This window comes from Bombina bombina, chromosome 1, assembly GCF_027579735.1.
Source record: "Bombina bombina isolate aBomBom1 chromosome 1, aBomBom1.pri, whole genome shotgun sequence".
Classification (NCBI taxonomy): domain Eukaryota; kingdom Metazoa; phylum Chordata; class Amphibia; order Anura; family Bombinatoridae; genus Bombina; species Bombina bombina.
The window spans coordinates 1,390,946,915-1,390,968,048 of NC_069499.1; the positions used below are offsets into that span (position 1 = coordinate 1,390,946,915).

General features: G+C 38.3%; 1 long non-coding RNA gene across 1 annotated transcript in view; it reads left to right on the top strand.

The window, feature by feature from the left end:
• The window catches only part of LOC128651776 (uncharacterized), a 44,994-nt gene extending 24,106 nt beyond the window's left edge, over nt 1-20,888 (top strand). Inside the window, exon 5 of the long non-coding RNA XR_008401181.1 lies at nt 20,476-20,888. This is a non-coding gene — a long non-coding RNA (uncharacterized LOC128651776). The remainder of the gene's footprint in view (nt 1-20,475) is intronic.
• Nucleotides 20,889-21,134: the final 246 nt, after the last annotated feature.

A 21,134-nucleotide genomic window follows, 5' to 3' on the forward strand; every position in this document is an offset into this window, starting at 1 on the left:
GGAGGAAAAGGCCACGCCCTTCCCCAGGATAGGTCCAACAAGTTAAGGAGCAAACAGACTAATTTTCGTTCCTTTCGAAACTTCAAGAGTGGCGCAGCTTCATCTTCCTCTTCTACAAAACAAGAGGGAAATTTTGCCCAGTCCAAGCTAGCCTGGAGACCTAACCAGGCTTGGAACAAGGGGAAACAGGCCAAAAAGCCTGCTGCTGCCTCTAAGACAGCATGAAGGAATAGCCCCCGATCCGGGACCGGATCTAGTGGCGGGCAGACTTTCTCTCTTCACCCAGGCTTGGGCAAGAGACGTCCAGGATCCCTGGGCAATGGAGATTGTTTCCCAGGGATATCTTTTGGATTTCAAAGCTTCATCTCCAAAGGGGAGATTTCATCTCTCACAATTATCTGCAAACCAGATAAAGAGAGAGGCATTCTTACATTGCGTTCAAGACCTACTAGTTATGGGAGTGATCCACCCAGTTCCAAAGGAGGAACAGGGGCAGGGCTTCTATTCAAATCTGTTTATAGTTCCCAAGAAAGAGGGAACTTTCAGACCAATCTTGGATCTCAAGATCCTAAACAAATTTCTCAGGGTCCCATCCTTCAAGATGGAGACTATTCGAACCATCCTACCTATGATCCAGGAGGGTCAATATATGACTACCGTGGATTTAAAGGATGCTTATCTACATATTCCGATACACAGGGATCATCATCAGTTTCTCAGGTTCGCCTTCCTAGACAGGCATTTCCAGTTTGTGGCTCTTCCCTTTGGGTTAGCCACGGCACCAAGAATCTTTACGAAGGTTCTAGGGTCCCTTCTGGCGGTTCTAAGACCGCGGGCTATAGCAGTAGCCCCTTACCTAGACAACATCCTGATACAGGCGTCAACTTTTCAAATCGCCAGGTCCCATACAGACATTGTGCTGGCATTCCTAAGGTCTCACGGGTGGAAGGTGAACAAAGGAAATAGTTCTCTCTCACCTCTCACAAGAGTTTCCTTTCTAGGAACTCTGATAGATTCAGTAGAAATTAAGATTTATCTGACAGAGGTCAGATTGTCAAAACTTCTAACTTCCTGCCGTGCTCTTTATTCCATTTCTCGTTCGTCAGTGGCTTAGTGTATGGAGGTAATCGGATTAATGGTAGCGGCAATGGACATTGTTCCGTTTGCCCGCCTACATCTCAGACCACTGCAACTTTGCATGCTCAATCAGTGGAATGGGGATTACACAGATTTCTCCCCTCTACTAAATCTGGATCAAGAGACCAGGGATTCTCTTCTCTGGTGGCTATCTCGGGTCCATCTGTCCAAGGGAATGAGTTTCCGCAGGCCAGAATGGACTATAGTAATGACAGATGCCAGCCTTCTGGGCTGGGGTGCAGTCTGGAACTCCCTGAAGGCTCAGGGTTCGTGGACTCAGGAGGAGGCCCTCCTTCCGATAAACATTCTGGAACTAAGAGCGATATTCAATGCTCTTCAGGCTTGGCCTCAGCTAGCTGCGGTCAGGTTCATCAGATTTCAGTCAGACGACATCATGACTGTAGCCTATATCAACCATCAGGGGGGAACAAGGAGCCCCCTGGCAATGTTGGAGGTTTCAAAGATAATTCTATGGGCACAAACGTCTGGCTGAGGTTCCAGACGTTCAGGCGTTTGTCAGGCTTTAGTTAGAATCAAGCCTGTGTTTAAACCTGTTGCTCCGCCATGGAGTTTAAATGTAGTTCTTAAAGTTCTGTTTGAACCTTTGCATTCCATAGATATTAAGCTTTTATCTTGGAAAGTTCTGTTTTTAGTAGCTATCTCCTTGGCTCGAAGAGTTTCAGAGTTATCTGCTTTACAATGTGATTCCCCTTATCTGATTTTCCATGCAGATAAGGTAGTGTTACGTACCAAACCTGGGTTTCTTCCTAAGGTAGTATCTAATAAGAATATCAATCAGGAGATTGTTGTTCCTTCACTATGTCCTAATCCTTCTTCAAAAAAGGAACGTCTATTACACAATCTTGATGTGGTTCGTGCTTTAAAGTTTTATTTACAAGCTACGAAGGATTTTCGTCAAACATCTGCTTTGTTTGTTGTCTACTCTGGACAGAGGAGAGGCCAAAAGGCCTCGGCAACTTCTCTTTCTTTTTGGCTAAGAAGTATAATACGCTTAGCTTATGAGACTGCTGGCCAGCAGCCTCCTGAAAGAATTACAGCTCATTCTACTAGAGCAGTAGCTTCCACATGGGCTTTTAAACATGAGGCCTCTGTTGAACAGATTTGTAAGGCAGCGACTTGGTCTTCGCTTCATACCTTTTCTAAATTCTATAAATTTGATACTTTTGCTTCTTCGGAGGCTATTTTTGGGAGAAAGGTCTTACAGGCAGTGTTGCCTTCCGTTTAAGTTCCTGCCTTGTCTCTCCCTTCTTCCATGTCCTAAAGCTTTGGTATTGGTATCCCACAAGTAATGGATGAACCCGTGGACTGGATACACCTTTACAAGAGAAAACAAAATTTATGCTTACCTGATAAATTTATTTCTCTTTTGGTGTATCCAGTCCACGGCCCGCCCTGTCATTTTAAGGCAGGTGTTTTATTTTTATTTTTAAACTACAGTCACCACTGCACCCTATAGTTTCTCCTTTTTTTCTTGCTTGTCTTCGGTCGAATGACTGGGGGTGGCAGTTAGGGGAGGAGCTATATAGACAGCTCTGCTGTGGGTGTCCTCTTGCAGCTTCCTGTTGGGAAGGAGAATATCCCACAAGTATTGGATGAACCTGTGGACTGGATACACCACAAGAGAAATAAATTTATCAGGTAAGCATACATTTTGTTTTTTTTCTCACCGTGTTTTAAAACTTTATCAGTACTGATGGCTAGATGTCATCTGACTATTGGTGTAGGTAAAACACCTCCCAGAAGTCTGAGTTGGTGGAAACTCCCCATTATATCTCTCTCTCTCTCTCTCTCTCTCTCTATATATATATATATATATATATATATATTATATATATATATATATATATATATATATATATATATATATATATATATATATATATATATATATATATATATATATATATATACAGTGGATTTAAAAAGTCTACACACCACTTGTTAAAATGTCAGGTTTCTGTGATGTAAAAAAATGAGACAAAGATAAATCATTTCAGAACTTTTTCCACCTTTAATGTGACCTATAAACTGTACAACTCAATTAAAAAACAAACTGAAATCTTTTAGGTAAAGGGAAATAAAAATAAAAAACTAAAATAATATGGTTGCATAAGTGTGAACACCCTTAAAGTAATACTTTATTGAAGCACCTTTTGATTTTATTACAGCACTCAGTCTTTTTGGGTATGATTTTTTCCAGCATGGCACTTCTTGACTTGGCAAGATTTGCCCACTCTTCTTTGCAAAAACACTCTAAATCTGTCAGAATGCGAGGGCATCTCCTGTGCACAGCCCTCTTCAGATCACCCCACAGATTTTGAATTGGATTCAGGTCTGGGCTCTGGCTGGGCCATTCCAAAACTTTAATCTTCTTCTGGTGAAGCCATTCCTTTGTTAATTTGGATGTATGCTTTGGGTCGTTGTCATGCTGAAAGATGAAGTTCCTCTTCATGTTCAGCTTTCTAGCAGAAGCCTGAAGGTTTTGTGCCAATATTGTCTGGTAATTTGGAACTGTTCATTATTCCCTCTACCTTGACTAAGGCCCCAGTTCCAGTTGAAGAATAACAGCCCCAAAGCATGATGCTGACACCACCATGCTTCACTGTGGGTATGGGGGCCTAGTTATCAAGCCGTCAACCTCAAATACGCTGCGTATTCCGCAGCGTATTTGTGGCGAGGCTGATACGCCTTAGTTATCAAAGGCTCGAGACAGGCAAAAGTAGAATTTTGTGACGTAAGCTTCGATCCGCCGGACTCAGTCCGACACAGATCGATTCTTACGTCACTCCAGATGTTCCGCACACAAGTGCGGCACATTCTCACTACTTTTGCTAGCTATCAAAAAACTAGCAGGTACGCTCGGCACTTTTACGGCCCAGCGTACCTGGTTTTCAAAGCGCCAGCCTGGAGGCGGCGGATCCCATAGGAATCAATGGGAGTCTGACCATAGCGAAAGTACAAGTTCGCTGCTGACAGACATCCCATTGATTTCTATGGGAGCTGTCTACACCTAACACCCTAACATGTACCCCGAGTCTAAACACCCCTAATCTGACCCCCCCTACACCGCCGCAACTAAATAAAGTTATTACCCCCTAAACCGCCGCTCCCGGAGCCCACCGCAAGCTACTCTATACATATTAACCCCTAAACCGCCGCTCCCGGAGCCCACTGCAACTATAATAAATGTATTAACCCCTAACCCGCCGCTCCCTGAACCCGCCGCAACCTATATTAAATGTATTAACCCCTATCCTGCCCCCCCTACACCGTCGCCACCTATAATACATTTATTAACCCCTAATCTGCCCCCCCTACACCGTCGCCACCTATAATAAATTTATTAACCCCTATCCTGCCCCCCACTACGCCGCCGCCACTGTAATAAAATGATTAACCCCTAAACCTAACCCTAACGCCCCCTAACAAATATTAATTAAATAAATCTAAATAAATTAACTCTTATTAACTAAATGAATCCTATTTAAAACTAAATACTTACCTTTAAAATAAACCCTAATATAGCTACAATATAAATAATAATTATATTGTAGCTATCTTAGGATTTATATTTATTTTACAGGTACCTTTCAATTTATTTTAACCATGTACAATAACTATTAAATAGTTATTAACTATTTAATAGCTTACCTAGCTAAAATAAAGAGAAATGTACCTGTGAAATAAATCCTAACCTAAGTTACAATTACACCTAACACTACACTATACTTTAATAAATTATTCCTATTTAAAAATAAATACTTACCTGTAAAATAAACCCTAAGATAGCTACAATGTAATTAATACTTATATTATAGCTATTTTTGGATTTATATTTATTTTACAGGTAACTTTGTATTTATTTTAGCTAGTTAGAATAGTTATTAAATAGTTATTAACTATTTAATAACTACCTAGCTAAAAGAAATACAAAATTACCTGTAAAATAAATCCTAACTTAAGTTACAATTAAACCTAATACTACACTATCATTAAATTAACTAAATAAACTACCTACAAAGAACTACAATGAAATACAATTACATAAACTAACTAAAGTACAAAAAATAAAAAAAGCTAAGTTACAAAAAATAAAAAATTAAGTTACAAACATGTTAAAAATATTACAACAATTTTAAGCTACTTACACCTAATCTAAGCCCCCTAATAAAATAACAAACCCCCCCAAAATAAAAAAAAATCCCTACCCTATTCTAAATTACATAAATTTCAATGCTCTTTTACCTTACCAGCCCTTAAAAGGGCCATTTGTGGGGGCATGCCCCAAAAAGTTCAGCTCTTTTGCCTGTAAAATAAAAATACAACCCCCCCCAACATTAAAACCCACCACCCACATACCCCTAATCTAACCCAAACCCCCCTTACAAAAACCTAACACTAATCCCCTGAAGATCATCCTACCTTGAGTCGTCTTCACTCAGCCGAGCCACCGATGGAACTGAAGAGGGCATCCGGAACGGAAGAAGTTAATCCTCCAAGCGGCGCTGAAGAAATCTTCCATCCGATGAAGTCATCATCCAGGCGGCGCTGAAGAAGTCTTCGATCCGGCCGATGTCATCTTCAAAGAGGCGCTGAAGAGGTCTTCTATCCGGGCGAAGTCATCTTCCAAGCCGGGTCTTGAATCTTCCTTCCGCCGACGCGGAACCACCTTCTTCACCGACGGACTACGACGAATGACGGCTCCTTTAAGGGACGTCATCCAAGATGGCGTCCCCTCAATTCCGATTGGCTGATAGGATTCTATCAGCCAATCGGAATTAAGGTAGGAAAATCTGATTGGCTGATGGAATCAGCCAATCAGATTCAAGTTCAATCCGATTGGCTGATCCAATCAGCCAATCAGATTGAGCTCGCATTCTATTGGCTGTTCCGATCAGCCAATAGAATGCGAGCTCAATCTGATTGGCTGATTGGATCAGCCAATCGGATTGAACTTGAATCTGATTGGCTGATTCCATCAGCCAATCAGATTTTCCTACCTTAATTCCGATTGGCTGATAGAATCCTATCAGCCAATCGGAATTGAGGGGACGCCATCTTGGATGACGTCCCTTAAAGGAGCCGTCATTCGTCGTAGTCCGTCGGTGAAGAAGGTGGTTCCGCGTCGGCGGAAGGAAGATTCAAGACCCGGCTTGGAAGATGACTTCGCCCGGATAGAAGACCTCTTCAGCGCCTCTTTGAAGATGACATCGGCCGGATCGAAGACTTCTTCAGCGCCGCCTGGATGATGACTTCATCGGATGGAAGATTTCTTCAGCGCCGCTTGGAGGATTAACTTCTTCCGTTCCGGATGCCCTCTTCAGTTCCATCGGTGGCTCGGCTGAGTGAAGACGACTCAAGGTAGGATGATCTTCAGGGGATTAGTGTTAGGTTTTTGTAAGGGGGGTTTGGGTTAGATTAGGGGTATGTGGGTGGTGGGTTTTAATGTTGGGGGGGGGTTGTATTTTTATTTTACAGGCAAAAGAGCTGAACTTTTTGGGGCATGCCCCCACAAATGGCCCTTTTAAGGGCTGGTAAGGTAAAAGAGCATTGAAATTTATGTAATTTAGAATAGGGTAGGGATTTTTTTTATTTTGGGGGGGTTTGTTATTTTATTAGGGGGCTTAGATTAGGTGTAAGTAGCTTAAAATTGTTGTAATATTTTTAACATGTTTGTAACTTAATTTTTTATTTTTTGTAACTTAGCTTTTTTTATTTTTTGTACTTTAGTTAGTTTATGTAATTGTATTTCATTGTAGTTCTTTGTAGGTAGTTTATTTAGTTAATTTAATGATAGTGTAGTATTAGGTTTAATTGTAACTTAAGTTAGGATTTATTTTACAGGTAATTTTGTATTTCTTTTAGCTAGGTAGTTATTAAATAGTTAATAACTATTTAATAACTATTCTAACTAGCTAAAATAAATACAAAGTTACCTGTAAAATAAATATAAATCCAAAAATAGCTATAATATAAGTATTAATTACATTGTAGCTATCTTAGGGTTTATTTTACAGGTAAGTATTTATTTTTAAATAGGAATAATTTATTAAAGTATAGTGTAGTGTTAGGTGTAATTGTAACTTAGGTTAGGATTTATTTCACAGGTACATTTCTCTTTATTTTAGCTAGGTAAGCTATTAAATAGTTAATAACTATTTAATAGTTATTGTACATGGTTAAAATAAATTGAAAGGTACCTGTAAAATAAAAATAAATCCTAAGATAGCTACAATATAATTATTATTTATATTGTAGCTATATTAGGGTTTATTTTAAAGGTAAGTATTTAGTTTTAAATAGGATTCATTTAGTTAATAAGAGTTAATTTATTTAGATTTATTTAATTAATATTTAAGTTAGGGGGGCGTTATGGTTAGGGTTAGACTTAGGTTTAGGGGTTAATCATTTTATTACAGTGGCGGCGGCGTAGTGGGGGGCAGGATAGGGGTTAATAAATTTATTATAGGTTGCGGCGGGTTCATGGAGCGGCGGTTTAGGGGTTAAACTATTTATTTAGTTGCGGAGAGGTGCGGGATCAGCAGGATAGGGGTTAATAATTTTATAATAGAGGGCGACGGTATAGGGGGGGCAGGATAGGGGTTACTAGGTATAATGTAGGTGGCAGCGGTGTCCGGGAGCGGCGGTTTAGGGGTTAATACATTTATAAGAGTTGCGGCAGGGTCTAGGAGCGGCGGTTTAGGGGTTAGTAACTTTATTTAGTTGCGGGGGGCTCCGGGGGCGCCGGTATAGGGGGCAGAACAGTGCAGTTTAGTGTGAGTGCTTAGTGACAGGCTAGCAATAAAGCTGGGAAAAAGCCGAAGGGCAGCGAGATCGGATGAGTGATAACTGTCACAGTCCGCTGCTCATCGCCCCGCGGCTTTTTGACAGCTTTATTTGATAACTTAGGCGAACGTATTCAAGGTCCGCGGCGGCGAAGGTAGGCGAGCTTAGGCGGACGTATTGGGCCGGCGAAGCCAGAAAAGTAGACGGCTTGATAACTAGCCCCCATGGTGTTCATTTGGTGATATGCAGTGTTGTTTTTGCGCCAAACATATCTTTTGGAATTATGGCCAAAAAGTTCAACTTTGGTTTCATCAGACAAGAACACCTTTTGCAACATGCTTTTGGGAAACTTCAGATGTGTTTTTGCAAAATTTAGCCGGGCTTGGAGGTTTTTTTTTGTAAGAAAAGGCTTCCGTCTTGCCACTCTACCCCATAGCCCAGACATATGAAGAATACGTGAGATTGTTGTCACATGTACCACACAGCTAGTACTTGCCAGATATTCCTGCAGATCCTTTAATGTTGCTGTAGGCCTCTTGGTAGCCTCCCAGACCAGTTTTCTTCTCATCTTTTCATCAATTTTGGAGGGACATCCAGTTCTTGGTAATGTCACTGTTGCACCATATTTTTCTTCACTTGATGATGACTGTCTTCACTGTGTTCCATGGTATATCTAATGCCTTGTAAAGTCTTTTGTACCCTTCTCCTGACTGATACCTTTTCACAATGAGATCCCTCTGATGCTTTAGAAGCTCTCTGCGAACCATGGCTTTTGCTGTAGGATGCGACTAACAAAATGTCAGGAAAGACCAACTAGAACAGCTGAACTTTATTTGGGGATAATCAGAGGCACTTTAAATGATGACAGGTGTGTACTGACTCCTATTTAACATGATTTTGAATGTGATTGCTTAATTCTGAACACAGCTACATCCCCAGTTATTAAAGGGTGCTGACACTTATGCAACCATATTATTTTATTTTTTTAATTTTATTTCCCTTTACCTAAAAGATTTCAGTTTGTTTTTCAATTGAGTTGTACAGTTTATAGGTCACATTAAAGGTGGAAAAAGTTCTGAAATGATTTATCTTTGTCTCACTTTTTTACATCACAGAAACCTGACATTTTAACAGGGGTGTGTAGACTTTTTATATCCACTGTATATATATCTATATATCTATATATATCTATATATCTATATATATATATATATATATATATATATATATATATATATCATCACATAAGCGGTTTCTGCCTATTTGTAGTTAGGTAGGCTAGGCTGGAGCTCTGAATTTTTACTTGATGAAGAAAAAAAAAAGTTTGATGCCTCTTAAAGTAAGAACCATTGCTACCAACAAATAGGCACCCCTACACTTGAGAGGATTCTAAGTGTTTTTTTTTCCAGTGGATTTATGTACTGCTGCTGACAATAAGAGGACACCCCTTCACCAATATAGTATGGCAGTAGGAGAATAGTGTCAAGGCTTAACTAACTTATAGGCTGTGGAATGCACATTGGGAATCAGGCCATAAGTTCCTTTAATTTGTGTTAATTGCTGGGTTATGTATGTATGCCTCCATTTTTCCCTTTTGTGTTATTTTCACATATTGATGTTGTTGTGCACAAGTGTCAGTCCAGTGATTTTTAGTTGTTTTACTAAATCATATCATATAAAAGTGGCAATATATATATATTACACATACATACTGTATATACTTGCTTTGAAGTTTTTGTGTATAACAAATGTCCAACTTGGTAGCCAAATTGCATTTCCTCTCCTGAGCAGGAAACAGCTAGAGAGCCCCTCAGCAGTTATATAAACATGTAAGTATAATTTATTACAGCTCTCTTTTGAGCGCACCCCACCCCCCACTTTTTCGTTCTATTTTCAGTATAATTTATTAGCCATGTCCTGCTCAGGAGCTGTGTGTTGTACAACTCGTAATCTACCTGTATGCGAGTACGTTGTAACCAAATTTAAACAGAAAATATGCCACAAATGGGACAGACACCTAGAAACAATTAGTTGCATTGTTTAGTTTATTGAAAGTTTGTTTTTCAGCTTCTTTTTTCTTGTTTTTTCACTTTTGAATAATTAAAACAAAAACATACGATATAAAAATAAAGGGCAGAGTTAACCATGTAAACATTGAACTCAAATCACCAGACCTTGGATGTAATATCTTCTTGATCTCCAGCTTGCGGTTACAACGTCTTATGTATTGCATTGAATTGTCTCTGTACCTGAAACTACCTGAACCCTTGCTGTAACACTTGTCCATGATGTACTCTACTTTCATTTGCCCTGTACAATTTTTAAAAAACCTAACTCTAAAATAAACCCTAAACTAAAATTAAACTAACTACCAATTAAAGAAAACTGAAATACACATTAAAAAAAATCTAACACTACTATAAAAATTACAAAGTATCTAATTACAAAAAATACTAAATTACAAAAAACAACAAACACTAAATTACGAAAAATAACAAACGAAATTATCAAAAATAAAAGAGAATTACACCTAATCTAATAGCCCTATAAAAATAAAAAAAGCCCACCCAAAATAAAAAAAAACCCCTAGTCTACAGCCAATATAATTTCCGAAGCTCTCATCCTATTGGCTGTTTTGAACAGCCGATAGGATTTCATTAGCTCTCATCCTATTGGCTGATTTGAATTTCTAAAATTGAATCAGCCAATAGGAATGCAAGGGACGCCATTTTGAAAAGGCTCCCTTGCATTGAAGATTCAGTATACAGCGCTGCCGGAATGAAGATAGAAGACGCCACCGGGATGAAGATAGAAGATGCCGCCTGGATGAAGATGGAGCCACCTGGATGGCTGATTGGCTGATTTGAGTCTTCAAATTCAAATCAGCCAATAGGATGAGAGTTACTGAAATCCTATTGGCTGATTTAGGCCTTATCTGTTCTGTTACACAAGAAGTTAGTGAAGCTTTCTGATATTCAGTCCTTTGTTCAGGCTCTGTCCAGAATCAGACCGGTGTTTAGAACTTCTGCTCCTCCTTGGAGTTTAAATTTTGTTCTTAAGGTTTTGCAGAGGGCTCCATTTGAGCCTATGCATTCGCTTGATATTAAGATTCTTTCCTGGAAGGTTCTATTTCTTCTGGCTATTGCATCGGCTCTCAGAGTCTCAGAGTTAGCGGCCTTGCAATTTGAGCCTCCCTACCTGGTTTTTCATGCTGATAAGTCTGTGCTTCGCACTGGATTGGGGTTTCTCCCCAAGGTGGTATCAGATCGTAACATGAATCAAGAGAAAGTAGTTCCTTCCTTGTGTCCTAACCCTTCTTCGTCTAAGGAGAAGTTACTTCATAACTTGGATGTGGTTTGACCCTTGAAGTTTTATCTTCAGGCCACGAAGGATTTCAGACAGACTTCATCTTTATTTGTAGTGTAATCAGGAAAGAGTAGGGGGCAAAGGGCCTCTTCCACTTCACTGTCTTTTTGGTTGAGGAGCATTATCCGTTTGGCCTATGAGACAGTGGGACATAAGCCTCCTCAAAGGATTACGGCTCACTCAACTAGGGCTGTGGCCTCTTCTTGGGTATTTAAGAACGAGAACTCTGTGGAGCAGATCAGTAGGGCAGCTACTTGGTCCTCCTTACATACTTTTGCTAAATTTTACAAATTTGATATTTTTGCTTCGGTGGAAGCTAGTTTGGGGAGAAAGGATCTGCAGACTGTGGTGCCCTCAGTATAGGGTCCGACTCCTTTTACCCTCCTGTTTTGTTCATTCAGTGTCCTCTAGAGCTTGGGTATTTGTTCCCACAAGTAATAAATGAAGCAGTGGACTCTTCTCCCATTAAGATGGAAAACATAAATTATGCTTACCTGATAATTTAATTTAATCTGTGGGAGGAGAGTCCACTGCTCCCGCCCGTTTGCTCCAATGGGCGGACCAGAATTTTATATTGTTATTCTGGCACCTTTTATACCCTGATATTTCTCCTACTGTTCCTTGTTCCCTTGGCAGAATGACTGGGGTATGAGGGGAGTGGGGGAGGTATTTAAGCCTTTGGCTGGGGTGTCTTTGCCTCCTCCTTGTGGCCAGGTTCTTGTTTCCCACAAGTAATGAATGAAGCAGTGGACTCTCCTCCCACAGAGGGAAATTAAATTATCAGGTAAGCATAATTTATGTTTTTGCATGGAAATGTTTGTTAAAAAGTATTTCTTTCATGTAATTGGCAAGAGTCCATGAGCTAGTGACGTATGGGATATACAATCCTACCAGGAGGGGCAAAGTTTCCCAAACCTCAAAATGCCTATAAATACACACCCCTCACCACATCCACAATTCAGTTTTACAAACTTTGCCTCCTATGGAGGTGGTGAAGTAAGTTTGTGCTAATATTTCTACGTTGACATGCGCTTCTCAGCATTTTGAAGCCCGATTCCTCTCAGAGTACAGCAAATGTCAGAGGGACGTGGAGAGTATCACCTGTTGAATGCAATGATTTTCCTAACGGGGTCTTTTTCATAGGTTCTCTGTTATCGGTCGTAGAGATTCATCTCCTACCTCCCTTTTCAGATCGATGATATACTCTCATATACCATTACCTCTACTGATAACTGTTTCAGTACTGGTTTGGCTATCTGCTATATGTGGATGGGTGTCTTTGGGTAAGTATGTTTTTATTACTTAAGACACCTCAGCTATGGTTTTGGCACTTTATGCATTTATATAAAGTTCTAAATATATGTATTGTACTTATATTTGCCATGAGTCAGATTCATGTATTTCCTTTTGCAGATTGTCAGTTTCATATTTGGGGAAAGTTATATTAAGAAATATTTTTTTCTTACCTGGGGTTTAGTCTTTTTTCCAATTGACTACTTTGTTTCAAATTGCGGGCTGACTTAGGCTCGCGGGTGCGCCAAATGCTACACTTTATTGTGTCATTCTTGGCACGCTAATTTTTTGGCGCGAAAGGCACGTCCGTTGACACAAGTTCCGCATTTCCGGCATCGTAATTGACGCAGAGGTTTCACACAGGGTTGCGTCGTTAGTGACACAAGTGTGTCATTTCCGGACATGGTTGGCGCAAAAAAAATTTAAGTTACGTTGTGCGTCATACTTGGCGCCAATTTTTTTTTATTTATTTGCCCCATTGCTATTTGCCTCTTTCCTTTTTCTATGTCAGAGGGCTATGCTATTTGCATTTTTTCCCATTCCTGAAACTGTCATATAAGGAAATTGATCATTTTGCTTTATATGTTGTTTTTTGTTTTACATTCTGCAAGATGTCTCAATCTGATCCTGCCTCAGAAGTCTCTGCTGGAACTTTGCTGCCTGAGATCGGTTCTACCAAAGCTAAGTGCATTTGTTGTAAAATTGTGGAGATTATATCTCCTAATGTAATTTGCATTAGTTGCCATGATAAACTTTTACATGCAGATAGTGTGTCCATCAGAAATTGTACATTGCCGGTTGCAGTTCCTTCAACTTCTAATGTACATGATATACCTATGAATTTTAAAGAATTTGTTACTGATTCTATTCAGAAGGCTTTTTCTGCATTTCCGCCTTCTAAGAAATGTAAAAGGTCTTTTAAAACTTCTCATAAAGTTGATGAAATTTCAAATGACCGACAACATAATGAATTATCCACCTCTGATGAGGATCTATCTGATTCACAAGATTCTTCCTCAGATATTGACACTGACAAATCTACTTAAATTCTGTTTTTAAACCTCCTGTGGTTACTCCAGAGGTTTTTCCTATTCCTGATGCTATTTCTGATATGACTTCTAAGGAATGGAATAAGCCGGGTACTCCTTTTAATCCTTCTGCAAGGTTTAAAAAATTGTATCCTTTACCAGCAATTTCAATAGAGTTTTGGGAAAAGATCCCCAAAGTTGATGGGGCTATTTCTACTCTTGCTAAACGAACCACTATTCCTATGGAAGATAGTACTTCCTTTAAAGATCCTTTAGCTAGGAAGCTTGAATCTTATCTAAGGAAATCCTATTTATATTCAGGTCATCTTCTCAGGCCTGCAATTTCTTTGGCTGATGTTGCAGCTGCTTCAACTTTTTGGTTGGAGAATTTAGCGCAACAAGAATTGGATTCTGACTTATAAAGCATTGTTCGTTTACTACAACATGCTAATCATTTTATTTGTGATGCAATTTTTGATATTATCAAAATTGATGTTAGATCCATGTATATAGCTATTTTAGCTAGAAGAGCTTTGTGGCTTAAATCTAGATTACTATCTCTTTCTTTCCAAGGTAATAATTTATTTGGTTCTCAGTTGTATTCTATTATTTCAACTGTTACTGGGGGGAAGGGAGTTTTTTTGCCTCAGGATAAAAAACCTAAGGGTAAATCAAAGGCTTCTAATCGTTTTCGTTCCTTTCGTCAAAATAAGGAACAAAAACCTAATCCTTCCCCCAAGGAAACTGTTTCCAATTGGAAGCCTTCCTCAAATTGGAATAAATCCAAGCCTTTTAAGAAACCAAAGTCAGCCCCTAAGTCCGCATGAAGGTGCGGCCCTCATTCCAGCTCAGTTGGTACGGGGCAGATTAAGGTTTTTCAAGGATGTTTGGGCAAATTCTGTCCAAAATCATTGGATTCAGAGCATTGTCTCTCAGGGGTACCGAATAGGATTCAGAGTAAGACCTCCTGTGAGAAGATTTTTTCTCTCACGCATCCCAGTAAATCCAGTAAAAGCTCAGGCTTTCCTGAAGTGTGTTTCAGACCTGGAGGTTTCAGGGGTAATCATGCCGGTTCCTTTTCAGAAACAAGGTCTGGGGTTTTATTCAAATCTATTCATTGTCCCAAAGAAAGAAAATTCATTCAGACCAGTCCTGGATCTGAAAATTTTGAATCGTTATGTAAGAGTACCAACTTTCAAGATGGTGACTATAAGGACTATTCTGCCTTTTGTTCAGCAAGGACATTATATATGTCTACAAGAGACTTGCAGGATGCTTACCTTCATATTCCGATTCATCCAGAATATTATCAGTTCCTGAGATTCTCTTTTCTAGACAAGCATTATCAATTTGTTGCTCTTCCATTTGGCCTAGCAACAGCTCCAAGAATCTTTTCAAAGGTTCTGGGTGCCCTACTCTCTGTAATCAGAGAACAGGGTATTGCGGTGTTTCCTTATTTGGACGATATCTTGGTACTAGCTCAGTCTTTACGTTCTGCAGAATCTCACACAAATCAACTAGTGTTGTTTCTTCGAAAACATGGTTGGAGGATCAATTTACCAAAAAGTTTCTTGATTCCTCAGACAAGGGTCACCTTTTTAGGTTTCCAGATAGATTCAGTGTCCATGACTCTGTCTCTAACAGACAAGAGACGTTTGAAATTGGTTGCAGCATGTCGGCACCTTCAGGCTCAGTCATTCCCTTCAGTGACTATGTGCATGGAAGTTTTAGGCCTCATGACGGCAGTATCGGACGCGATTCCTTTTGCTCGTTTTCACATGAGACCTCTCCAGCTTTGTATGCTAAATCAATGGTGCCGGGATTATACAAAGATATCACAATTAATATCCTTAAATCCCAATGTTCTACACTCTCTGACGTGGTGGTTAAATCACCAGCGTTTAGTTCAAGGGGCCTCTTTTGTTCGGCCAACCTGGACTGTGATCACAACAGATGCAAGTCTTTCAGGTTGGGGAGCTGTCTGGGGATCTCTGACAGCACAAGGGGTTTGGAAATCTCAAGAGGCGAGATTACCAATCAATATTTTAGAACTCCGTGCAATTCTCAGAGCTCTTCAGTTTTGGCCTCTGTTGAAGAGAGAACCGTTCATTTGTTTTCAGACAGACAATATTACAATGGTGGCATATGTCAATCATCAGGGAGGGACTCACAGTCCCCAAGCTATGAAAGAAGTATCTCGGATACTTGTTTGGGCGGAATCCTACTCCTGTCTAATTTCTGCGGTTCATATCCCAGGTGTAGACAATTGGGAGGCGGGTTATCTCAGCCTTCAGACTTTACATCCAGGGGAGTGGTCTCTCCATCCGGATGTGTTTTCTCAGATTGTTCTATTTCTTCCAGAAATAGATCTGATGTTTCAGTTTGATTCTTCTACTGATGTTTTAATTTTTCTTTTCTTCATGAGAATAACTTATATTTTGGGTTGTGGATTAATTTTTCAGCATATGGCTGTTGTTTATTTTTATCCCTCCCTCTCTAGTGACTCTTGCGTGGAGTTCCACATCTTGGGTATTTGATATCCCATACGTCACTAACTCATGGACTCTTGCCAATTACATGAAAGAAAACATAATTTATGTCAGAACTTACCTGATAAATTCATTTCTTTCATATTGGCAAGAGTCCATGAGGCCCACCCTTTTCTTATGGTGGTTATGATTTTTTTGTATAAAGCACAATTATTTCCAGATTCCTTTGTTGATGCTTTTTACTCCTTTCTTTATCACCCCACTACTTGGCTATTTGTTAAACTGAATTGTGGGTGTGGTGAGGGGTGTATTTATAGGCATTTTGAGATTTGGGAAACTTTGCCCCTCCTGGTAGGATTGTATATCCCATATGTCACTAGCTCATGGACTCTTGCCAATATGAAAGAAATGAATTTATCAGGTAAGTTCTTACATAAATTATGTTTTATTTAATATTGGTCTTTTTGATGAGGATACTTTTTACATTCTTTCAGTCTTGATTCTATGGCTGCCAGAAAAAAAGCCATTTTTGTTATACAAACCCCCGAGGTTAGGTAATTGAATTCCTGTAAATTTCAGTAATTAACTATCCTAAACATATTGAGACAGGCCAATCATCTTATGTTATCTCACATTAATCTGTCCTCAAGATTTTCAACTTTCTGGACAAGTTATTTTGCATAATGAAATTATCTATTTTTTATTTGTGCACATTGTTCCCATCTTCAATGTCAGAATCCTATGCTCAGCTTTGATTAAACATTTTGTTCCAAGTGGTAAAAATGTCTAATCATCTCTTAATAGATTCTAATTCTGGCATAATAATATTTGAGTAGTTATCTCATTAACAGATTCAAATTTGTTTTAATGTTAATTCCCCTGAAACGCTTTTTTAGATTTCTTTTCTGAGGGTGTTACCTTAAGGAATATTTTAACAGTATTTTTTCCATAAATAAGAGAACATAGAAATGATTATTACTTTGCTTAGCACGAAAAAGAGTGAACGTAAAATAATGTCACATCTGAAATTGACAGGCAAAAAAAAGAGGAAATTGTAAAAAAGTAAAAAGAACTAAAAGCTTCTTGAACACTGCAGGTATTGTTGTACCTTTTAACCACTATCAAGCTAGAGTGCTTACATGTTCTAACAAATATTTTTTTTATTTAACGAGGGACAGAGCATAAGTAAACCTTGTAAAGGCAAACAAACAAAACTCAATTATTAAAAAAATAGCAGGTTGCTTTTACCTGTTATGCAGCTTACATCCTGAGGGTCCATGTTTCCTTCATGATCCACCACAATTCAGTTTCAAAAACAGGATTCGGTTACAAGGGGAAGTTGTCCAGCACCCACTCTTTAATGAGTTTATGACTTCTCCGCACCTTCTTCACTCTCAATTCCTCAACACTGCAATCTTTTGATCCCCCAGTCACTGCATGGCTTTGAAGAGAGAAAAAGGTATTTTTTCCTTTTTAATTTGCGACCTCCGGTGGTGGAACAAATGTTCCCCACATTCTATGCTGATCTCCGTAGACCTTGGGACCTCAGACAGGCCTATAGGGTAGTGTGGCTGTTGTTATACAGAACAGCAGTCTTGGTCACGCCTCTGGATTCTTAGCTTTGCGTCTGTGCTGACCCTTCACATTCGCCCACCGGTATTCTTATTTGCTGCATTGGTTTTGACAGTAAAAAACAGAATAGTTCAGCACTAGTGTCAGCTTGCTGCAGGGTTCACACTCCAAACCCTCAAAATATGTACAAAGTCCAAAGAGCAGCCTCACCATATAATGATGTATTTGAGCCTTTTATTCTTGTACTAAAGATTGACAACAAAAGTTCCAAACCTCATTGTACAGATTGAGGTTTATCTTTGCTGTAATAATATGGTGATACAGGTAGATATTGTAAATCATGATTATTCAAAACACATTTTTTTTTGGGACTTCTGTTTACTGTAAGAACCAAAGTCCAAAGAGCAGCCACACCATATAATGATGTATTTTATTAGGTTAGTACAAAAGCATAATAAAAATGCAACGTTTCGAACCACACAGGTTTTTAATCATGCATATACAAATGCCTACAAAGCTCACTTTTATACCATATTATTACAGCAAAGATAAACCTCAATCTGTACAGTGAGGTTTGGAACTTTTGTTGTCAATCTTTAGTACAAGAATAAAAGGCTCAAACTCCGAAAATGTTATTTTTGCATTGTATGACCCTCTAATGTAGACAACTAATTGTATGGGGCATATTTATCAAGCTCTGGAAACAGAAGTTATGAAGCAGTGGTCTAAAGACAGCTGCTACATAACTTGTCCGCCTTCTCTGAGGCGGTGGACAGAAATCAACCCGATCGAATACGATCGGGTTGATTGACACCCCCTGCTAACGGCCAATTGGCCACGAATCTGAAGGGGCCGGCATTGCACCAGCAGTTCACAAGAACTGCTGGTGCAATGATAAATGCTGACAGCATTTGCTTTCGGCATTTATCGATGTGCAGTGGACATGATCCGCTATATCGGATCATGTCCGCTCGCACCATAGTAAATAGGCCCCTATAACTCTAAAAGCAACTATATGTAGAGTTAAATAATTACCATTTTTCATTAATCATGCATATATAGACTGGGTCATGTGACCATTTGAAAGAAGAGAAGCTGTTCCTAATGGGTCATCAAGTTTGGGTTTAATTTTGGTGCAAAATTGGCACAGTATCCTTGCCTGGTGTCTAGTGTATTAAGTATTCCTAATTATTGCCATGTTACCATTCATTCCAATTCAGGTTGCATTGATTTATTTTATCACTCTAAGGGCTAGATTACAAGTGAGGCGCAAACTGTTTTGCACAAGCGATATCGTCTTTTCGTGAGCCTTTTTAATTGCACTGATATTACAAGCTGAGCAAAATCACGATTGTATTTGAAGAAATACTGAGTCTTCTTTCTTTAAAATGTATGTATGTGTATATATATATTTATATATATATATGTATATATATATATATAATATATATATATATATGTGTGTCTATATATATATATACATATATATATATATATATATATATATGTATTTATATGTGTATATATACTGTATATTTACAGACATATATACACATATAAACACATAAATATATATGTACACACACACATATACAGTACATATATATATATATATATATATATAGATAGATATATATATAGATATATAGATATATAGATATATAGATATATGTGCATTAGAGCCCTTTGCCATTAAAGGGACATTAAACACTTTTGAGATGGTAATATAAAATGATAAATTGCATATATAAAAATAAGTCTGCAATATACTTTCAATATTTATTTTGTCCCCCTTTCCTGTAATTCCATTCTGCAATTGTGAGCTTTTCAGTTCCTGTTAGAAATGGAAGTTCAGAACACAGTTATATTTTACCCAGCCATTGGCTGCACACTCTAGTGACCTATTCATAACTGTCCCTAATTGGCCACAGCACAAAAGGTAACCTAAGTTACAACATGGCAGCTGTTATTATTTTATAGACACTAAAATTTTAATCTTGTTTGTCAATATTTAAACAGCTAATGAAACTTTTAAAAATACATCTACAAGTTATTCTCAGACTAATCTTTTCTTTAAATGCCTCATTCTATCTAGCATTTATTTGGTGTTTAATGTCCCTTTAAGTAGATGAAAACATGATAAAACATATTTATGCAATATTCATATTTAATAAAGATTTTAACTATGTATTTGCGCACAGTTTTAGAGCACACCCACATTTATTACTCTAAGATGATCACAATATAAAAAAACAAGTTGTATAGAACCATCATATTATCCACATATGTTCAACCACAGGCCTTATATATTAATATACCACAGACTGGGATATAATCCACATATACTGTATGTGTGGGTAAAAGCCCATAAAAGAGATGTAGCATGTCCATATTCTAGCTCCTTGCTCACACTACCCAGAATATTACAATTTAATAATATCATTACAGTTGCCTGGACTCACTAAACTTGATGGATTTGTTTGGTCTAAAAGCAAGATCTGAAGGAAGCAAAGTATCTCACACAATTGACTAAAGGAGGGTGTTGGATTAAATACTCTATACTCACTGATGAGATTCTTTGTATTGTTGGATGGTATAGAGAGACAAATGCAATGCAGCATTATATAGAACTCAGTTGATTGCAAACTGTAATCCGCCTTTTTATTTTGTGTATATATATATTTATGTGTGTGTGTGTGTTTGTAGCAGTGTAAATGAGATTCATATATTGCCTACTTATTTCTTTCTCTGTTTCCTGCTTGTTTGTGTGTTTTTTTTTACAGGATGGCTATTCTGTTGTATATGCTTTAGTGAACCATGAAAGAGACACACCTGCAAACACCGGGGAATAGTATACTGACTCATGTACCAACATATTTGCAAATTTAAGCAAAACAATAAGAGTTTCAGGTTCATCACTCATCTTATGTACATCATCTTCTCAGCTTGTAACCAAGATTTAGTACAGAAGAATTAGAGGACTCCTAATACGTCAGACAACGTTCCACACCTTTAAACATGCTAGTAATTGATATAGGTTGATATCATAAAGAAAATAAAATGAGGTTCATTGTCTGAGCTCTAAGAGGGGTCCCCTTTTGTTTGTGCATAATTTCTATATTCTTAAATTTTCTACTAAGAAGCCCCAAGTGGCCTCATTTTTTATGTATACGATTTAATGGATGGGCAATAAGGACTCTAACTTAGCTAAAGTATGATATTTAAACATGCAATGCATTTTGTTTCTTTTTATTTTTGCAATGTTGTTGGATTATAATGGTTGTATGTACTGAAAACATTTCTATGTATAATTCTGTTTACCTGCCTCGTTTGAACCACAAATAATAAAAAAAAGGAACATGCTAGTATACTTGCTCTAAATAAAGTTATTACAAAGATAATGGTATTCTTTGTGGAGTTTTTGGTCTACTATTTTTTTAAT